The sequence below is a fragment of the Hibiscus syriacus genome, unplaced genomic scaffold (assembly GCF_006381635.1).
Source record: "Hibiscus syriacus cultivar Baekdansim isolate YM2019G1 unplaced genomic scaffold, ASM638163v2 tig00111843_pilon, whole genome shotgun sequence".
NCBI lineage: Eukaryota > Viridiplantae > Streptophyta > Magnoliopsida > Malvales > Malvaceae > Hibiscus > Hibiscus syriacus.
In genome coordinates, this window is record NW_024063198.1 from 186,209 (window position 1) to 209,132 (window position 22,924).

The window sequence follows — 22,924 nt, forward strand, 5'->3', positions numbered from 1 at the left end:
AGATTCTTGGGATGAGGATTAAGAGAGACACAAAGTCGGGGACTTTGATGTTATCACAGGCTGAGTACATCAACAAAGTACTCTCTAGGTTCAACATACATGTTAAAACAGTAAGTACACCTTTAGGTGTTCATTTTAGACTCTCCAAAGAACAGTTACCAAAGACGGAGGAAGAACGTGCACACATGGTGAATGTGTCTTATGCCTTAGTAATTGGAAGTCTGATGTATGCCATGGTTTGTACTAGACCAGATATTACTTATGCAGTGGGAGCTGTTAGTAGGTACATGAATAATTCAGGCAAGGTACACTGGGAAGCAGTCAAATGGATCCTCAAATATCTGCGGGGTACCACAAACAAAGCACTTTGTTTCAAAGGTGGAGATATGATACTGACAGGCTATGTAGATGCTGACTTAGCCGAAAATGTCAACATCAGAAGAAGCACTACATGGTATGTCTATACTCTAGGAGGAACTGCAATGAGTTGAGTTTCTCAACTACAGAAGATAGTTGCTCTCTCTACAACTGAAGTAGAATATGTCGCTGTTACGGAAGCCAGCAAGGAGATGGTTTGGCTCCAAAGTTTCTTGGAAGAGTTAGGAAAGAAACAAGAAAACAATGTCTTATATTGCGACAGTCAAAGTGATATCCATCTAGCAAAAAAAATCGTCTTTTCATTCCAGGACGAAGCATATACAATTGTGATATCATTTTATCTGGTCTCTTCTAGAAGATGGGATTTTGAAACTTGAAAAGATTAGTGGAGCTCAAAATCCGATAGACATGTTGACAAAGACGGTGACCACGGACAAACTGAAGTTGTGTTCAACTTCAGTTGGCATGCTAGAATAACAAGACTAGAAATACTGCTTCATTGATCGAGGTGTGAAAACATATTAAAATCAATCTTCAAGTGGGAGATTGTTAGAAAAAGTCAACAAAGGGGGCTTGGTTTTTCAACAAAGAAAGCACCGCAAATGCACATTTCAAAAAGGGTGGGCACCGAATTCGGTGCCAAATTTTTAATTATAATTAAAATATGGTTAATTATAAGATTAGTCCCTAAGCTTCAACTATAAATACTCTAACCCATTTAGCTTCAAAATCATCCCAAATCATTTTTTCTCCCAATAATAGAGAGCTTTCTTGTGAGTGTTTTGTAAACACCTGTAAATTTTCTCTCTTCAGTAAAATATCTATAGCAGTCCGAATAAGTTGTTGCATAGCAGTTAGGGTTAACTACTTGCATGATGGTTGTATAAAACAATATACTCACATTGTATTTGAGGAGCTGAATAATTGAACAATGAGATTATATCTCTTTTAGTATTCTAATATGGTATCTATAGCTTGTGGAATTGAGGTATCTTGTTAGGCTTCCGTTGCTTGAGGCTATTCTTTTATGATTATGTAGCTTTTCATGGAGTTTCCAACTAATAGTGCTAAAACTTTATCTCATAAGAAAATCAATGTTATGCTTAAAGAGATGAACTTTCTTCTTTGGAAGCAACATGTTTTGCTTACTATCTGCAGTCATTGGTAAGAACGCCTTCTCACCGGTGCGGTTGTAACGCCGCCTGAAGCTGTTGTCGATGATGATGGTGACTTGTTTCGAAGTCTTATAGTTAATCAATTTGGTCACTCCATTAAAGTTGTTCAAAGTGAATGGGGAGGTGAATTTCGTAGTTTGTCTCCTGTTTTGGAAAAGCTAGGTATTGTTCATCGGTTGAGTTGTCCACATACATCAGAACAGAATATTGTTGTTGAATGAAAGCTCTGTCACATTGTGGAATTAACTCTTGTGTTATTAGCTCAAGCAGTCATGCAAGTTAAGTATTGGTCTTATGATGTTGTGTCTAGTGTCTACTTAATCAACTGAATTCCCACCAAAGTATTTCAAGGGTTGTCTTCATTTGAGAAGCTTATGGGAAATAAACCGGACTATACTATGATGCGCGTATTTGGTTGCCAATGTTTTCCGCACTTGAGACCCTTTCAAAGTCACAAGTTAGCATTTTGGTATCATCATTGTGTGTACCTGGGTGTTAGTCCGCAGCACAAGGGCTTTCATTGTTGGGGACCAGATGGTCGTGTTTACATATCACGACATGTTATTTTTAATGAACGTGTGTTTCCTTTTTCATGCGCAACAGATGTTGATATTTGTAATTCAAGGGTGGTCACGTCTACTTTGTCACATCCCTTGCCTCTTGTTGCTAATCTGACACAGTCCTTCTTTCAGTCACCTTCTGTACCACTTAATAACTTTAATTCACGAGTGTTGAAAATACTGTTGCGATGTCTTTTCCCTTAGACTTTTCGCATACTTTTGCTTCTTGTGCACCAGATGTCGAGACTGTACCTCAGTCTGTAGCCCAAGATAGTAGTCTTGATGATTTAGCTGGTGAATATGTTCTTCCGGACGATATGAATTCAGCACATGATATATATGCGATTATTTCTGACGTTATGACTGGGCCTCCTCAATGTGTTTATCACATGATGACATAAAGTTGGTGTATTTAAACCAAAAGTTTATTCCTCTACTCTATAAAATAAGGTCCCCACTTCGATTCATGAATCTCTTCAATCGATACACTGGAAAAAGGTTGTTAAAGAAGAGTATGATGCCTTGATAAAGAATAACACCTGGTCTCTGGTTCGACTCCCTGAGGAACGTACGTCGGTAGGGTGTAAATGGATTTTTAAAATAAAGCGCAATTCGGATTGAACAATGTAGCATTACAAAGCACGATTAGCTGTTAAATGTTTTTTTCTCAAATCCCTGGTTTTGACTTCAAAGATACATATAGTCACGTTGTATGTTTTTTAACCTTCAACACTATCCTTGCTATTGATGTCTTCAATGGTTGGGTCCTCAGGTATGTTGACATTAACAATGCCTTTCTTAATGGAGACTTGACCGAGGATGTCTACATATAGCAGCCCCCGGGGTTTGAACAATATGATGAATATGGTACGCTACTTTCTTATAAACTCCATAAGGCACTCTATTGTTTTTGCCAAGTGCCACAGAATTGGTGTAACAAATTGAAAGAAAATCTGTTGTAGTTGGGTTTTGTGGTATCTCGTGCTGATCTATCTTTGTTTTACAACTATTCTGAACAAGGTTCCATCTACATTCTGGTTTATGATGATGATATAGTGATCACATGTCACTCATCTATTGCCATTGATAAAGTTGTGTTCATGTTGAAATATAGGTTTTCTCTGAAAGACCTAGGTGAGTTAAGTTACTTTTTAGGCATAGAGGTAAAACGTTATCATAGTGTTGTTGCTTTGAGTAAAAAGAAGTTCATTCTTGAACTTTTAGAAAAGACTGGTATGAAGAATGCTACTGTTTGTGCTACTCCAATGGTTGTGTCTTCCAAACTTTCTCACGAGAAGGGTGTTCTTCTCCAAAATGCAATTGAGTATTGCAACATTGTTGGATCTCTTCTTTATGTTTGTCACACGATACCTGGTGTGGTTTACAGTGTTGGTCAAATTGCTCAGTTTACGAATGCTCCTCGAGAGTCTCACTTTGTAGTAGTCAAAACAATTCTTCGATAATTATCCTCCACCCTTGATTTTGATCTTGTATTTTCTCTTACTGATACCAGTTTGAATGTTGTTGCCTTTACAGATGCTGACTGGTGATCTAGCATCGATGATCATCGATTGATTTATGGGTATGAAATATTCTTAGGGAATTGTCTTGTTGCTTAGTTTTCGAAAAAACAACACACAGTTTCCAGGTCCACAATGGAAGTTGGATACAAAAGTATAGTTAATGCATTAGCTGGTGTATCTTGGGTGACTACTTTGTTGAAGGATCTTAGCATTCAGCAAGGTCAAAAGCATGTTGTCTGGTGCGATAATACTAGTACAATGGCCATAGGTGTTAATCATGTATATCATGCTCAATCCAAGCATGTGGAGTTTGATATACACTTTGTTCGGCAAAAGGTCGCTGCTGGACAACTCTTTTTCAACTATGTGCCTTCAATGTATAAGGTGGCTGATGGTTTTACCAAGCCTCTCTCGAAAGTTTCTTTTGAGGACTTTCACACCAAAGAATGTGTCTAACACATCTAATTACAGAGGAGGAAAGAACCATGGAGAAATTAGGGTTATAACTACTGCAACCAATTGTTACATATGGAATGTTGTGTATTGAAGGCGTTTGGTTGTTAGCGGGTTGTTGATAAGTTGTTGTATAGCAGCTAGGGTTAACTGCTTGCATACATGCTATATAAAAAGTATACTCACATTGTATTTAAGGAGCTGAATAATTGAACAATGATATTCTATCTCTTTTAGTATTCCAATACGAACTAATTAAATATAATTAAGAAGGTCTTTGATGGGTTTTTTGTTAATTTGGCCATCGTATCAATGTTGAGAAAACCTATAACACTCTGAATTCTGGGTTAGTAGTTTCGGGCTAACCAGAAAGGGTTTTGGTATAAATCCAAGTTTGTTTTGAGTTTGGGGTTGGGGTTGGGTTGAGTAAAAATAGAAAGAAAAAAAGGGAACTTTCAAATTAAGACCAAGAGATAAGGGACCAAAGGGGTAATTATACCATTTAGAAATTCAAAAGTTGAATTTCCTTATTGGAGATGATGTCAACGACTAATATAAAGGGGAAAAGTTACATCTTTCTTCTCATTTTCCTCTATTTTCTTGTCTTCTTCTACTCTTCATTTCTCTCACTTTTCTTCAATGTTTCCATCACCAAAGGTAACAACTTCGTTGGCCTACATCTTCAATCCAGATTAGCAATGGTAAGTAATGAAATCCTTAACCCTAGAGCTTCCATTCAAGCCCTCAACACCAAGTCTTGGACATGGTAGGGGTTTAGAGGGGTTTGAATTTGGGAACTCTAGATGGTATCCAATCTGTTAGAGCCTAAAAATCATGTTTCTACTTCTTTTAAGTTCTAAAATGAGTTAGTAATTAATTTTCCTTGTTTTTGTTTAGCGAAATAAGTTGTAGAAAGCTTCAAGAGCAAAGAAAATGAGAAGCTAGTTCTTAGTTGAACCTTGAGTTATTACAATAACTTAGGATCAAGGTAACATATTTTTAACTCATCTATACCACTTACAGATCGTTTAATGTGCTTGGTTAACTTGTATGAGTTCATAAAGCATGGCATCAATGATAATTTATGGCTTATGATGTTATACGACATGAGAAATAACTTATTATGAGTCTTGTAGTCTTACATAGGAATTACATAACGTTTAAGGGCTGTAGAGAAGCTGAAGGATGAAGTTGGGGTGTCATTTTTTGGTAAAATAGAGTTATTCTAGGTTTGAGTATCGGTATTGGATGAACAGTAATGATATTATTCTTAATATAGACAAAATAAGGGGGTTTAATTGGGTAGTATCGATAATTTGTTCATATGGTATCAATACTATTCTTTGGGTATCGATACCAATATTACGTTGCAAATTTTAGTAGTCAGATTTGGTATCGATACTCCAGGAGTATCGATGCCACACAAGGAAGAATTATTGCTACCCTAAGTAAGGGCATTAATATTGGATTATTTTCCCCAAACATCAAATCTCATTTTGGTATCGGTACCCAAGATGGTATCGATACCCTAATGGAAAAGTATTGATACTCAATATAAGGATATCAATAATATAAGGAATTTTCATAATATTAAATGTAAAAATGGTATCGATAACGAAGGAGGGTATCGATACTTCCAAGTTAGTATCGACACTAAAAGGTTTAAGATCATTATCATCGTATAGTTTTGGGAAATAAGCCTAATTTAGGTCTAAGCGCTAGGGGTCTAGGACCACCACTACTTATTCAATACGTTTATAAGTGAGAACAACAAATAACTACAGTCAAAGCATAAGAATATTATGAAGTAATATTGCATAAAACTTACGCCCTTTTTTGACGCTCGGTAAACAGCAAGGAGACCTCAATTACTTTAGTAAGTATGACAATTGTCTTGTTTGATTAGATATGTCTGAATATATATCAGCTAGTGCCAATCCACTTATCTTTGTTGGTTGGATGGAGATGTCTCAAGTACTCTAAGGGATAAGCTAATCGAGTGTACATTTCTGATGCAGTTCCAGATCTCACCCTAGATACCCAAGAGTATCATAGGTAGACTAGACTGGTATAAGTCCCGAGATGCAGTAAACTCTCTGACCACACCATGATATGTACCAAAGATTTGTGTGTTTAGTGTTCTTGTATACTTATATATATATATACATACTAACATGCTCATGTGGTGAATGCACGTAGTATAGTAGAGTTATTTGCGTAGCACTGAGCTTGTGAGCCTAGCGTCCAAAATTTGTTGTCGTGCACAGGTTCTTAAGAGATCTCTCGTGGAGCTTATCGTCAATTCGTGGATTCCAAATTTACAGAGGCACCAGAGTACATCGAGTCTATTTTAGAGGGCATGTATTACTCATAGACCTTTTATGTATTCGAGTGATAACTCTAATTTGATACAAATATTATAATGTTATTTTAGGATGTATTTGGGAGCTCCCCGCTTTTGTAAACTTGGATACTTATTTTTTATTTATGTTTTCAATTGGTTGTATTTTAATGACGATTATAATGTTATTTTAAAAGAAAATTTTGGTTAACCGCTTCGGTGCTCCCGTGTAATGCTTTGATCCTTCGATCTCTGGATCGGATCAATTAGGGTGTTACAAAACCAAAATTTTCTTCTCCAAGAATTTCCCCAACAATAAAGGGTTTAGTATCACTAGAGGATTTGGTTTTGAGGAGGTCAAAGATTTGGGGAAATACCTTAATGTCTCATTGCTTCATAATAGGGTTACTAAAAGGACTTAACCGTACCTCCTCGATAGACTCAACCAGAAACTTTTTGGATGGGCGACAAAAACTCAATCTTTGGTCAGTAGATTAACACTTGCTAAAGCAGTTCTCTAGACTATACCAATGTTATGCAATCGAAATGGATTCCTAAAGGCTTATGGGATTAAATGAAAAATTATTAGAAGATTTATTTAAGGTTCGAATAATGGAAGTTGAGGTATACCACTTGTGAAATTAGAAATCATGCAAAAACCTATTGATGTTAGGGGTATGGGCATGAAGAATCTATATTGGCATAATAAAGCTTTCTTGATGAAAGTCGGCTTTCAGCAAATCACAAAGCTGGAAAAATTATGGGTCCAAGTTATTCGACTGAAATATAAGTGGGAGGATCCTTTGCCTTTTACTTTAAACCATGTAAACGGATCTTGATTTTGGAAAGGATTGCATTGTATTTGGACTGATTTGAATGAAAGCATTTCATAGAGCATATGGGATGGGAAGGGTACCGATTTCTGGTATGATCATTGGTTAAAAGCCGAGGACCATCTAATATTCGCTTATTAAGGATCTAGATTGTCAAACCCAACCCCTATTTGTGAGATGATTCTCCCATTTGGCTCATGGGATCGGAGGGTGAATGGATCTTTGGTTTTACTCAGAGCCTAGGGAGATGCTCAATTATTATGGCCGAGCATTGGAATGTTCATGACATTTTAAACCATGCTTGGAGGTTAGGTTTCGGCACATTGAAGTCGATTACGATAATCTTGAGGTTATAAGAATTTATAACAAGGATTCTAAGGCGTTAATGTGGAGTGCCTTGGTAGTTGCTATTGCTGAACTCCGGGATCGAAATTAAGAGTTTAATTTCAGACATGTTCATTGTAATCAAAACGATGCGACTGATCGTTTAGCTGCATGGAGTCATGGAACTCCCATTGGTGGTACGAAGTTCTTGGAATCTCGTGGACCTCTTAGTCATTTTACAAAGTGATATTCTTGGTTTTAGCTAATATCTAGTTGTTTCTATTTTAACAAAAAATCATTAAAAATGTTACGATGAGAAGACTATTATATAAAGAAAATATTAGCATTATAACGATAAATAATAATAATAATAATAGACTAACATAATATAATTATTGTATTGTAAAAGTATTATCTTAGAAATAAATTTATTCGAACTAATGTAGTCACAAAAAATTGAACATTGTCCCACAAAATCAGGGATGGATTGAGAGAGGTACTAGAGTTGGGTCACACCCCCAGAGATTTCAAATTCTTTAATATTTTAGGATTTTTTGTATTTTAGATCGATTATTCAATTTCTCACTTTTAAAAATTTATATAATTTCGTACCCCTAAATTTTAATTATAATTTATTAACTTTACACTTCTTACATAAATTTCTTTCTTTCTTGTCTCAAAATTAACACAATCTATTTTGTATATTCAAAATAAAATAATGAAACCTAAACACTATTATTTTTTTCTAAAACGAAAGGCTAAAATCGAAAATTGTTCCAAGAAAATAAGAAATAGATTATGTTAACGTGAGAAAATGAGGAGAGATCAGCCTTCTTTTATAGTTGAGTTAGGGGGTAAAATCATCCAAAAGAGTTGAACGATTTACCGAAAATTCTTATTCACCATACATTTTTTATTTATTTTAACAGAAATCGATCGTATTAAATATTTGATAAAACTAAAAAATAATTTTTAATTTACCTGGTAAAATAAACTTGTGAACCAAGTCCCCAAAAAATATATGTGTGATACATATAAATGTGGATTCGAGCTGAATTGGATCGAGAGACAAAATGTGTATGTATCTTATCGCTTATTACTCAATGTGAGTAAAGATTAAAGGTTGTATATGAATATTTTATCAAGTAATTATGATTTATTTTATTAATGTAGGATACAAGTTACTTCTTTACATTACTATCTTTTATTAAGAATCCCCATTAATGGAATAAAATAGAATTTTGAATGAAGTAAAAAGGAAAAAAAAAGTACGATGACAAAATTAACTATTTAAATATTAATGTTTTTTAGATTTAAATTAGTACATAATTAGATGAGTAATTTTTCTCTTAACGAGTGAATAAATCTTGAAGTTGTTAAGATAAAAGTTTACTCATAACACGCGATTAATATATGTTTTATTTGTGATAATTTAATTATAAGTTAAAGGTACAAAAGGCATTTGAGATACCTGAACTTTCCAAAAAAATCAGTGTGGTCCTTATCTTACTTTTTGGATCAATGTGGTCCTCCAACTCGAAAAAAAAATCAATGTGGCCATTTGACCAACGTTTTCCGTCATTAAACCACGGTTCCGTTAATTCTTGCTATTATAAATTGGGTTAATTACACCATTCAATACTCAACTATTTTCTTCTCTTCTATTTTGGTCACTAAACTCTAAAAGTTTTCAATTTCAAAAACTTTAGAGACTTCATGGACTAAGGCTGTAGTTAACCCATTTTACTTTAAGGGTAAACTACACAAATGGTTACTTTTGTTTTAGAGATAAATTATGGTTTTTTTGTAAACCTAAAATAGTTCAGACTGAAGTTGATTATCTCGGGTAACTTCATCACCCAAATCTAGTTAAGTTGATCAAATCAGTTATTGACCGCTAAACATCCACTGTTTAGGTGATAATTACACGGCCGAAAAGGGTGGGGAGTTGTATAATTTGTTCTTGAAGTACGCTTTGTTCATTCAAACGAGTTTGTTCACTGTGATATTAAGCTTCAAAATATTCTCTTGTTTGATCATGGTTATGTGAAGATAGCTGATTTTGGATTAGCGAAGAGAAATGGGGAAAAACAAAGGAGGGTGGAAATTAGGGGAACTCCTCTGAATATCGCACCAGAGTCAGTCAATGAAAACGTGTACGATTCAGCGGTGAATATTTGGGCACTTGGAAGTGCCATTGTTGAGATGTTTACTGGAAAACCAGCTTGGAATTTCAAACCAGGGACAAACCTGACGGCTTTTTTGATTAAGATTGGGGTTACCGATGAATGGACTGGAATTCCTCAGGAGATATCTGTGGAAGGAAAAGATTTTCTCGGAAAATGCTTCGTTGAGAATCCAAAGAAGCGACGGACGATTGAAATGCTCTTTTGGATCACCCATTCATGACCGGTGATTATGACATCGTTTCACTGAATCGATGCGAAGAAGAAGAATCAACATCCCCAAGATGTTCATTTGAAGAATTCTCAGCTTCACCAAGATGTCCCTTTGAATTCCCGACTGGGTTTCAACTCAATCAAGCTCTGTTCCTTCGTTCTCCATTTCCTCACCTTGGGATCAAATTCGTAAATTAGCTAGCGATGAAGCAGCCAATAGGACAATTTCAACTAGGGATGTAAAATCGGGTAATCGTTCAGGTTTCAGTCGGATCTTGTCAGGTCGAGTAAAATCGGATACATATCAAGTCAGGTAAATTTGATGCTTCGACTCAGATCAGGTCGGTAATTTTCAGGTTGATTTGATATCAGGTACAATTCGGGTTCAGGTCGGTTACTTTCAGTTCAGATCGATGGCAGTTCAGGTCAAAACAGTTCAGGTTCGAAGCAGTTAAAAAGCATGTTAATTCAGGTTCAGATGGACTTCAGGCGAATCTCGTTCAAATAGGGTCATATCATTAGCAGATAAAATTCAGGTCATATATCTATCAGATAAGGATTGAGTTCAAATCGGGTTAATTTTGATTTTTGGATTAATTATTTTTCGTATTTCACGAACGTTGAATTGTAATTTGTAATTGTATATGATTTAGAGTAAATTACTAAGAATATAAATAATAATGGTTCAATTTTATGAAAAATATAAATTTAAGAACTAAATTGAATAAATATGAAATTACAAATAAAAATTTAAATAAATTAAAAACACACACTGATGAAGGATCAAATCAAAATAATTTTAAATTGTGAGGTTGAAATTAATACAAAAAGTACTAAATTATACCCATTTAAAAAGTTTTGGGCCAATTAAAAAATATAAATAAGTAATAAGTATGGGCCAATTTCATATGCAAATATAATTTTAAGGGCCAAATTGAACAAATATGAAATTACAAATAAAAATTTAAATAAATTAAACAACATATTGATGAGGGATCAAATCAAAATAATTTTAAATTGTGTAAATTATATAGTTTATATATATAGTGTATATGGTTTAAGATTTAGGGTTTATAATTTTAGGTTAATTTATGGAATTATATATAAACTATATAGTTTATAGATATCAAGATTTAAACTATATATAAACAATATATACAAATGAAGACACTAAATTTTGTCCAATATTTTACATACTATTTACAGATTATATTAGATAATACATATATTTACATTTAAATGTTTTTACATGTTTTGTATCAGGCCCGTATTACAACAAATGATGAGCCCATATTGGTGACCCAGCAACAGTGACCCAAGTGGCCCAGCTAACAAGCAGACACAACCCAGCACCAATGACCCGCGACCCAAACCCGGGTTCAAGACTCGCTGGAGCACCCGAACCGACCCACTGGAGCACTTGAACCGGCCCGCTGGAGCGACCCGCTGCACCTAGGGTTTTCGAACCCTAGCCATTTTTTTCGTCCAGCGCCGCAATATCTTCAACCGAACGCCCCACGCAGTCACACAGTCAACAAGCCCGACTTTTCCGATGATTCCCTCGGCAACCACAAGCAACCAAGTTAAAACAAACAACCACTCATGTAGCATTTCATTCGGAGTTAAATTCCTAAAAATATGATTTTTATTCCTATAAATTCTTGTAATCAGCACACATTCGACACACACGATTATATACGAGATTAGGCACGAAATAAACTACCAAATACACAAGCAATATTCCAAAAACACAAAAACAGTGAATCCAAGCCTCTTGTAACCATTTCGAAGCGAAATAAAAAAGGTATTGTTTTTTTACCTCGTTGAAATTCCGATCTTGCATGCGTGGTTTCTCTCCTTCTTGGTCAATTCGAAACGCCGATGAACATGGGGTAAAATGGTTTTTTCGAAACCTTCAATTTTAGATCTACTCCGAGGCGTATTCTTTTTAAAAGTTATTTTTTATTTTTGAAATCTGGGGTGAAAGAGCTTTTGAATTGAAAAAAAAATTACCGCCCGGCACCGATTAACGGCGGCGGTGAGGTGACGCTGGGCGGCCGTTTTCTGGGTTGGTTGAAGACCTATGGTTGTGTTCATCAAGATGATGAATATTGGAGAGGATTTAAAATAAAGGGGATGGGTGTTTTCGAGTGAAGAAGAGAAATGAGAGTTTTTGAAAAAAAATTGGCTTTATAGTTAGCCCATGGCCGGCCCAATAACCCAACCCGTTAGCATCTGACCCGCGTGTTTTTAAACAAATGGGGGGAATTGCAATTTTGGTCCCCCTATTTTAAAAAAATAATAATTTGGTCCTGAATTTTGACTTTAATTGTGATTTCCTTTCAAATTTTACCTCGTATTTTATTTTCTTTTCAATTTTGTCCTTTATTATTATATATATAATTATATTCTTCTTATTTTATTTTCTTTTTCCTTTTTTACTTTTTATTATTATTATTATTACTTTCTTTATATATTTTTTTATTATTATTTTACTTGTTTTGTAAATATTCTAATATATATATATACATATTTATTTTTATTTTATATTATTGTATATATATTTTTACTATTATTTTCTTCTTTCCTTATTTTTATTTGTTTTATGTTTACTATCTTTATTTTATTTGTTATTGTTTTTTTCCTTCTTATTTATTTCATTTATCTAATTATTTGTTATTTTCTTTTTGCTTTTATTTGTTGCATGTATATATTATTCGCATTCTTTTAGTATATTTTCTTTTATATTTTTGTTTTAATTTTGTTTCTTTTATATTTATTTTATATTTTGTTTTGTTTTTATTTATTTATTTAGTTCATTTTTTACTTAGTTTTTTTCTCCTTTTTGTGTTATGATTGTTATTTTTATATTTACACACTCTTTACCTTAATTCCATTCGGCTTTTCATTTCAAATCTAACATTTATGTTTTTTAAGGGTCTTTGTTCAATCAATCTGAGGTAAGTGTGGGATCGTTATTTTACATTTTAATTTAAAATTTTGATTTTCTTAATTAAAGACAATTGGAAATTACGTAAGTACCGAAAGGGCAGTTCAAGGGTGCTAACCCTTCCTTGACTTTAACCGACTCCCGACCCAACACATATTTAGTAAGACGCAGATCAGGTAAGGAATAAGGTCTCCGATCAACCTATTTTTTTTAAATAAATGATTGGTGGCGACTCCAATTCATTTAATTCAAATCGAAGCCCAATTCCGGGTACTGGGGACAGGTAAGCGAGTCAGGCTAAGGTAATTTCCAGTTGTCTTTTTAATGAAAATGGTAAGTAATTATGTGACATTGTTAAGTTTATTGATTCTTCTGATTCTCGACTTTGTGCATTTGAATTAGCTGTTAAAGATTACGATTCTTCTTTCTCTGGTAAGTTAGTATTGGATGTTCCTACTAGATGGAATTCTACTTACTTGATGGTTCTTAGGGAACTTGAGGCTAGATTAGCAATTAACTTGTTTGTTAATAGGGAAAATGAGTTGTTCATTACTGATCATGAGTGGGAAATTGTTCAGAAAATTTGTGATTTTCTTGAGCCTTTTATGAAATTACTACTATGTTCTCTGGTTCTAAGTATCCCACTTCTAACTTGTATTTGGCTAACGTTGTTGTAATTGAAAAATTATTGTGTGATGCTTATAATGATCCATGTGAAGGTATTTCTGCAATGGCTAAACCCATCCTTGAACTATATGAGAAATATTGGTCTGATCACTCAATGATTCTGTCTTTTGCTGTTTTAATTGATCCTCAATATAAATTACAACTTCTGAAAGAGTTGTACAATGTTCTTTATGTTGAGTGTCGTAACCGGTTTTCGTCCGGGCACGAAATTTTTACTCGGCGAGAAAAGTGATGTGAATAAATGGTTTTTAAAACAATTTGGGAGTCGCCATCGGCCTTTTGGGTTAGGTAGGTCGAATACCTAAAAATTATCTTTTAAAAGAGTTTTAAGAAAACATCAGTTAAAAGATGAACTGATCTGCGTTTAATACCAAAAATTCGTTCTTTTTAATAATAAAATGGGATTCGTGGTCGGTTACGTTTAGGGAAGGATTAGCACCCCTACAACGCCCAAAATTGGTACTTTTTAATTATAAATTGTCTCTATTATTTAAAAATTCAAAATATATTTAATTTATAATCCTATTATTTTAAAATTATAATTATGAAAAATATATTAATTTATATATATTTAAAAATAAAATATTTATTTATTTAGAAATATAAGAAAATGACTTCTAGGTGCCTTAAGACAGCTCTTTTCCTCGATATTAAAAAATAAATAAATAATTAAAACAATTAATATATAATTTATAAAATAGGATATTTATTTATTTAAAAATATTAGAAAATGGACATCCAGTTGTTTTAAGACTGCCCTTTCTTAATATTAAAAATAAATAAATATTAGAACAGGATTAAAATAAGTTAAAAGTAATTAAATAAGATTTTAATAAATAAAATAAATATTATAAATATATATTTATGACTAAATAATAATAATAATAGTAATTAAAATTAAAAGTAAACATATAAAATTAACATATAATGAACAAAATTAAAACTATATATTTAAAATAAATAAAACTTATAAAAATTGAAATTAGTGACTAAATTATAACTTAATAGAATTAAATACATAAAAAAAATTTCAGTGGCTAAATATGTTATTCTTCCTTTTATTAATTTAGTGACTAGATTAAAAATATATCAAATTCGAATGTCAAATTAAAAGAAATTAAAACATGTTATTCAGAGTTTAAAATATTAATTAATAAAGTTACGAGGACTAAATTGGTTATTTACTTAAAATATCTATTATTATGCAAATGACTAAAATAAATAAAATTAAAGTTAATAAACCGGATTAAAAGGATCATAGATTGATTTAGTGACTAAAATTGAAGTATACAAAATCTGGGGGATAATGCGTATGGTTTTCCCATGCGGGAAATTACACAGAGACCCTCACCAAAACGACGGGTATAAAAACCATTTAACCGGCCCTAACCCCTTCATCTTTCTCATTTTTTCTTTTCCTTCTTTCTCTCTAGAAACCGAGAGAGAAAGTTCTCTCTGGCTTCTCTCTAGACGTATCCGGTCGACCGCCTTGTTCCGGTGCCGGCAGCCACCGCCGGCCACCGTCACGGTGGCCGGAATTTGAAAATTTACATAAAACGCTCCTTTTTCAACCCTAGTGCCTAATCTGACTTCCATTCATCCTAAAAGTTCTTAGATCGCCCTAGATCTAAGGAAAAACCGAAGCTTTTTTACCTTCAGTTAATGAAGATTTCATGGCGGTTTAGGGGCTCTGATGAGGGTAAGCTATCTCGATCTCTCTATATATATTTTTCTTCTCGAATGGCTGTTTGTTGGTGTCGTTTGGCTTGCTGTCTTCTCTTTGTTCTGTTTGCTGTCGATGGGTTTCTTTGCAGATGTTTGATGGCTTTTATAGCCATCGCCGATGTCCTCTTCGGACCGGTCCCAAAGAGGGGTTTCGATGAGTCACCGAACTTGTGGTGACTCACCCTTTGAGCATTGACGTGTGGAGGTACAGCTGGTTTCTAGAAGCTTCAACAGAGGCATCAACAGCATCAGTGGCCGAGTGGTGGCAGCAAAATTGGCGGACGTGTGTGGTGGCAGTGGGCTCAATCATCTGGCAGAGGCGGCGCTGGTTGAGATAGGGTGATGAAACCCTAGATGCATTAGCTGGAAACATCTATGGACCGTTGGATCTTAGAGATCCAATGGTGAGATCATTGGCGGCTGTAAGCTGAGATGATGAAAACCCTAATCGGGTTTAGGGTTTAGCTGGATCTGGGTTGGGCTTGTTGGGCTTAGGGATTGATATCTTTGGGTTGTGTAACTGGGCATGTAATATAAATTTATTATATTAATAATAATAATAATAATAAAATATTTATAATAATATTTATAATAAATAAACTAATAATAAAAATAAAAAAATAAAAACAAATGGATAAAAAATGAGTATCTTCAGCTGCCCCTCTTTGCTCATTCTTGTGTTTAACAAGAATAGGGCAAAGATGGAAAGATAATAAGTTTTTTATCCATTTGACTTCACTTGATTAGGATGGAAATGTTAAACAAGTTTCTTCTTTGGGATTAGTTATTCTCATTATGAACTTTTCCACTGGGGATGACAATTTATTTCTTTCTATAATGCAATTTAGCAAAGAGTTGAACAAATTTTTCTCTTTCAAATGAGTTCTTCTCATTATGAACACTTCTGGTAATGTTGATGCTGATCTATCTCCTTCTGTGATAGAGTTATGCAAAAGGTTGAACAAGCTCTTCTCATTATGAGCTTCTTCTTTTTCTTCAGATAAGTTCTTCTCATTATGAACTTTCTCTGGAAAAGTTGATCCATCGAGTGATGAATTCAAGCAAAAGGTTGAACAAATTCTTCTCATTATGAATTTCTTCTTCCTCTTCAGATGAGTTCTTCTCATTATGAACTTCCTCTGGAAAAGTTGATGTTGATCTATCTCCTTCTATGATAGAGTCATGCAAAAGGTTGAACAAGTTCTTCTCATTATGAACTTCTTCTTTTTCTTCAGATAAGTTCTTCTCATTATGAACTTTCTCTGGAAAAGTTGATCCATCGAGTGATGAATTCAAGCAAAAGGTTGAACAAATTCTTCTCATTATGAATTTCTTCTTCCTCTTCAGATGAGTTCTTTCATTATGAACTTCCTCTGGAAAAGTTGATGTTGATCTATCTCCTTCTATGATAGAGTCATGCAAAAGGTTGAACAAGTTCTTCTCATTATGAACTTCTTCTTCCTTCTTCAGATGAGTTCTTCTTATTATGAACTTTCTCTGGAAAAGTTGATCCATCGAGTGATGAATTCTAACAAAAAGTTGAACAAAATCTTCTCATTATGAATTTCTTCTTCCTCTTCAGATGAGTTCTTCTTATTATGAACTCTACCTGGTAATGTTGATCCATCGAGTGATGGATTTGAGTAAAAAGTTGAACAAGTTTTTCTCATTATGAACTTCTTCTTCCTTCTTCAGATGAATTCGTCTCATTATGAACTCGACCTGGTAATGTTGATCCATCGAGTGATGGATTTGAGTAAAAAGTTGAACAAGTTCTTCTCATTATGAACTTCTTCTTCCTTCTTCAGAAGATTTCTTCTCATTATGAACTCGACCTGGTAATGCTGATCCATCGAATGATGAATTCAAGCGAAAAGTTGAACAAGTTCTTCTCATTATGAACTTCTTCTTCCTCTTCAGATGAGTTCTTCTTATTATGAACTCTTCCGGCAATGTTGATCCATTAAATGATGGATTTGAACTTTGCTAAAATCTTTGAAATTCCTGTCAAATATTCAACATGGATAAAATGAATGAAAATACTCCTATTTTGCAAATGTCTAAATATGATGCATGAATGTTGATGCAATCTTCATTTGACTTCAAAATGGTGAACTCGGTTTTCCTCCACTTCATCATTTATTGCCAGGGTCACCTTTGGATATCAGTGTAGCAACTTATGCTATCAAGCTTGCTTTTCTGAAGAACCATCTGATCAACTTGTATCTTTATGTCTTCTTTGCTTCATGAAAGTCTCAGAAGAATTGTTTCATTTGTGGAACTCTTGTCGTAGTCAGAACTATGACCTTGATGCCCCATTTTGTCTTGGATAAAACCAACTTTCTTTGCTTGGAGTTGTGCAGAAATCCGATAAAGCTTTCATCTTTGAAAAGAGAATCTGTTATCTTTAAAAAGGGAATCTATCATCTTTGAAGAGTGTAGATGTAGATATGCCTGACTCAGCAAGGATTAATTAGGAGAGTAGAGTCTGTTCTGATTTGACTCTTGAAACATATCACAAAGAGGATTTATCCTAATTCCTTTCATGTCTCCACATCTAATCAGATCTCGAATAAGGCAACTTGGACCATATCATGTCGAGATGCTTAACAATAACTTGTCGTTCAACCTTAGTTGGCTCCACTAGTTTTTTGTTGTCAAAATTTTCAGCTCTCCTTCTGTGGAAAGAAATCTTCATTATATCTCACTTTTAATCTTGAAGTTGAAGAAGACAAAATTCATCTTGGGTCAATAAATGAAAACCATAGGATAACAACATTGGTTCAACACCATAATCACTGGGTCGTAAAACATTTGATAACACATTCATCATCTCATGTGGCTTCTGTTTGGATGTAAAACATTTGACAACACATTCATTCTTTCTTGTGGTTTCTGCTAAGATTTCTCAATCATTGAAGCTCTTTTCATGGTGTTCAAAGGTTTTGTATGATGTCACAAGACCACTTGAGAACAAAACTCAATGGGGATTCAAGTGTGATGTTAGTATGACCAAAAAGTTGGTCAAATTCGCAAGATATGCTAGTGATGAATTGAATAAGAGATACCAATTGATCTTGATATTGTCTCAGGCAAGGGTAAGTGTGATATTGATCATATTTTCTTCCATAACAAGTGTTGTAGGAATTAGAAACACATCAGCTATAGAAGCCATGTACAGAACGATATCCATGGAATTCTTGCCGTTGGGGATGAAACGCACATGATAAAACCAAAATAGATGAAAACTCAGTTCACCCTGGCTGGTAATAATAATCCCGGTAACAACGGAAATAAGAATAACATAAGTTGAGCCTCTTTATTTGTTCAATATCAACAAGTAAACAAACACTGATATGAAAAACAGCTTCGTGATCTCAACATCATGATTGAAACTAACTGTCAGGAATCTCAAAGAAATATTTCTAATCATAACCAACACACAGAATGCAAAATTCAAGGCTGAGATCTTGAGGAACTGAACCTTGGATCGAGTAGTCTTCCTGGGTTTCTTTATCCATGCAATCATGATGTAGTTTATCAAAGAACACACTGTCATGTGACACATGGTTTAAGAAGATTGGGTATTTAAAATCATATTTGTTGAGTAGATATTTTTTTAACAACATGATCATAATGTAACTGCCTGATGAACGAAGTAATTATGTATAGTCAGCTCAACTGTCACTGTTTTATCATTTTCATTCTTCATATCTTTCTGTCTCATTGGAAATATTTGTTCAAGTCAATGATCTTGACACAGGATGTTGTGGGCTTTCAACATGCCCCAACAATTATTGATACGAACGTTCAAAATACATCAACATTCTTCATTCTGATTGAAAGGGCTTTCAGCATGCCCCAACATTTTGCTGATATAAATATTCAGGATACATCAACATTCCTGATTCTGATTGAAAAGGGTTTTTAGCATGCCCCAACATTTGTTTCTTGTTAATCTGAGCCTTCAAAATGCCCTACATGGATCTGTCTGATGGAACCTTTAAAATGCCCCAACATTTTGCTGATACAAATGTTAAAAGTGTGCTCAACATTACTTCATGTTGAGATGAGCCTCCGAGAATGCCCAAATATTCATATTGTTGTGAGCCTTCAAAATGCCCCAATATTCTAGTTCTGATTGAAAATGGGCCCTCAAGATATCTCTCTAGATCTGTCTGATCCACTCTCAATGTCTATTTGACTGAAATGTCATGATCCCTACGAGGTCAAATTTTGACAGTGAATTGTTGTAGGTACTTGTAGCTTTATTCGTGCCCCAAATCTGTTTATCTTGAATACTCTCATTCAAGTGTCACTAAACAGTAGTATTGTCAAATAACTGGAGGAAATCTCTTCATGTTGTCACAAACTTAAGAAGTATTCAATCATTCTGACAGAAACGTCTGAGATATGTGTCTTCTGAATGAGGTGATCATTTTCTGTATCGGGAGGGATTTAGTCAGATAGAGCAGTGAAAATAGTTTGGTAATCCATTCCAGGCTGACACAGTGGCTTATCATCTTTCAGTGAAGGTTATTTCTGGAATATACTTTTCTGAGGTCGAGAAACCAATTTATGTGAACAGTAATCTGATACAACAACAAGACTACATATACAGTGGTACAGGCTTTTGAAAAATCTGCATTCATGCAACATGTTGATTCTGATAACAACTCATCTGATTATGAAGTGATATTTCAGGATGCTTTCATAGATATTGATAGTTCTTCTGATATCGAGGAAATCCTGAATTCTGATTCTGATGAGGAGAATAAACTGTTATTCTTGACGAAAATGGGGTACTCAGAAGTTGAGGCTTCAATAACCATGGAGAGATGTGGTCCAGATTCATCAATTGCAGAGTTGACAGATTTTATATGTACTGATCAAATAGCTAAGGCTGCTGACGTACTTCTTCCAGTAGAAGATAGGAATTCATTATACAATGACTCCAATTACAAGCAAAGGCGAAACTTGGGCTATGATTTTTGAAAAGGAAGAAGCAGAGGAAACTTGAAAAGAAGCTTCTTAATGAAGACGATCATGCAGTTCATCTTTCAATTCCAATGATTGGTTCTGGGGTTCCTACCGAACCAGATCAGATAACTTAAAGAACACTTCCAGAATATGCTATTGGGTCTCCTTATTTCTACTATGAGCAAATTCGTCTTTCAATTCCAATGATTGGTTTTGGGGTTCATACCAAACCAGATCAGATAACTCAAAGAACACTTCCAGAAGATGCTATTGGGGCTCCTTATTTCTACTCCGAGAACGTGGCACTTGCTCCAGTTAATGTTTGGACTGAAATATCACAGTACTTATTCGATGTAGAGCTAGAATTTATAGATTCGAAGCATTTTCATACCGCTATACTAAAAAGGGGCTATATTCATAATCTGCCAATTGAGAACAAATTTCCTCTTATTCTACTTCCTTCATGTGCCATACATGATGCTTTTCTATTGACAAAAATGGTGGCCTTCCTGGGCTCCAAGAACAAAGTTAAACTGTTTACAAACATGTACAGGAAGTGCCAAATTGACAGAAATGATCCGTAATGCTCTTGAAACTTCTGATGACGATGAGCCACCTTCGAGTGTCCAGAAGTATGTTCTTGATGAGTGCTGAAAATGGAATCTGGTATGGGTTGGAAGGAATAAAATTGTTCCACTTGAATCTGATGAGGTGGAAATTCTTCTAGGTTTCCCTAAAAACCATACACAAGGATCTGTATAGAGACATGTTCCATGGTGGTATCAATGTCATGTCTCTTTTCTCTGGGATCAATGATGCAGAAGTTGTCTTTTACTGTCTTGGCATACTTTTGAAAACAGATGTGCAAGAACTGAATGATGATCGGTTGGAGTAATTGATGAGTAGTTTTGTCGAATTTGACCTTGTTGTCAGTGGCATCCAGCATAACAACCTTACTGGAAGAAATAAACATCATCAGGATGAGTTAGACGTTTTTTGTTGGTGCATTTCCTTGCAATGACTGCTACGACAATTGTCTCTTCTGCTGCTCCAATATATCCCACTCTTTTCGAATCATGGAAAGGTTTAATTGACAGTAAAAATGGTCATCTTCAACTTTTGGAATCCTGTAACCAATGTTACCCTATATAAAAGGCCTATAAGGGTAGATTCTGTTCCAATGTCTTATTTTGTGCCATAAGTCCTCAAATTCAAATTCAGAAATCTTCTGAAGGACATAGTGGATAAAGAAAGTGATCGGCATAGAAGAAGTAGCAATGATGTATCAAGACTTGAGCCAGCATCACGATATAACCAGAGTGCAGGTAGTGACTTGTTCATGGCTTTATGATGTAATCTTCTAAAGAACATGAATTGATGGTTTGGGAAAATAATCTGTCTGGTGATGCTTATCGCCCTCAGCATGAGATAAACGATAATATTTCTTGATGAGTTACTAATAATGTCATAGGAGAGTGTCACAATTTCAATTCTCCAGACTTTCTGGCTTTTTGGACCACTTGCCTTTAAAAATGTGAAGTGTTTCATCATTCTGGCCTCGTTCATTCTTTTTCTACAACAAAGGTTGAATAAGCAACAATTGCTTCAAGGACCTTCCTCATTTGAGACTGTCCTGTTTTGAAAATGTTTTTTCTCCTTTCTTTATTGAAGAATGAAAGAATTTTGTAAAGTATTACCCCTTTCAGGTTCACAATATAATCAAATCATAAACAATAAATTTAATGAATATCTAATAAATCAACTACACTTTTAAATCATTCAAAAATCATAGTCTTATAGCAAGTGTCAAAAATATTGACTGATTTAAGGTATAGGTTGGTTCTGGTAAAGTAGGTTCTTTCAAGTTGGTTCAGTATGTCGTTTCGGGCTTCCACTAACTTGAAGAAATGGTTGTTATGCTCATCTTGTAGAGATACTTCTTGATTCCAGAATCTCAGGAACGTCTTTGGGATGTGTGGTGCTTCATTTAAGAGCTTAAGATCATCTCTTATGTCGTTTGTTGCACCATTCAATATTCGAGCCGCCTTTTCAGGTTTTCAACTCGAATCCTCCTTTGGTTCTAATTTGTTATTTAAAAATTTATATCTTGAACCCTCCTTTTTATCATTTTTCATAACATGCATTAAAGATTTTAAAAACCAATTTTTGCAAATAAAAATCAATCTTGAGAGGCGGAATGAATTCTGAAGATATTCTTTTTTACTTAGAAATCCATGTATGATTAAAATGGACTTTTCAGGTACGTAACATAGGCCATGGCTTATGGTTACGAAAGAAAGGGATAAAAAGGCCCAAATAAGTGTTTAAAGGTAATCAAACCAAGGATCAATTCATTTTGATGCCATCAATCTTGCCTTGCTTAACTTGGATCTACTTTGTTGGAGATTTTTCCATCATCTGGATCCCTCTAGACTACCAAATTTTGGATTCATTTCCATTTTCTCATATCTTTAGCTTTTCTTGCTCTTCTTGTTTGTTCTTGATCAACCTTGTAACTTGAGGCTCAATAAGTCACCCATCTTGATTTAATTTTCCTTTTTCTTCTACTTTTTTTTTCTGCTTTCTTTGCTGGATG

At 34.3% G+C, this 22,924-nt stretch overlaps 1 pseudogene; it reads left to right on the top strand.

Moving 5' to 3' along the window:
- The first annotated feature begins 3,768 nt into the window (after nt 1-3,768).
- On the top strand, nt 3,769-10,494 carry LOC120172161 (annotated as a pseudogene).
- The last annotated feature ends 12,430 nt before the right edge of the window (nt 10,495-22,924 follow it).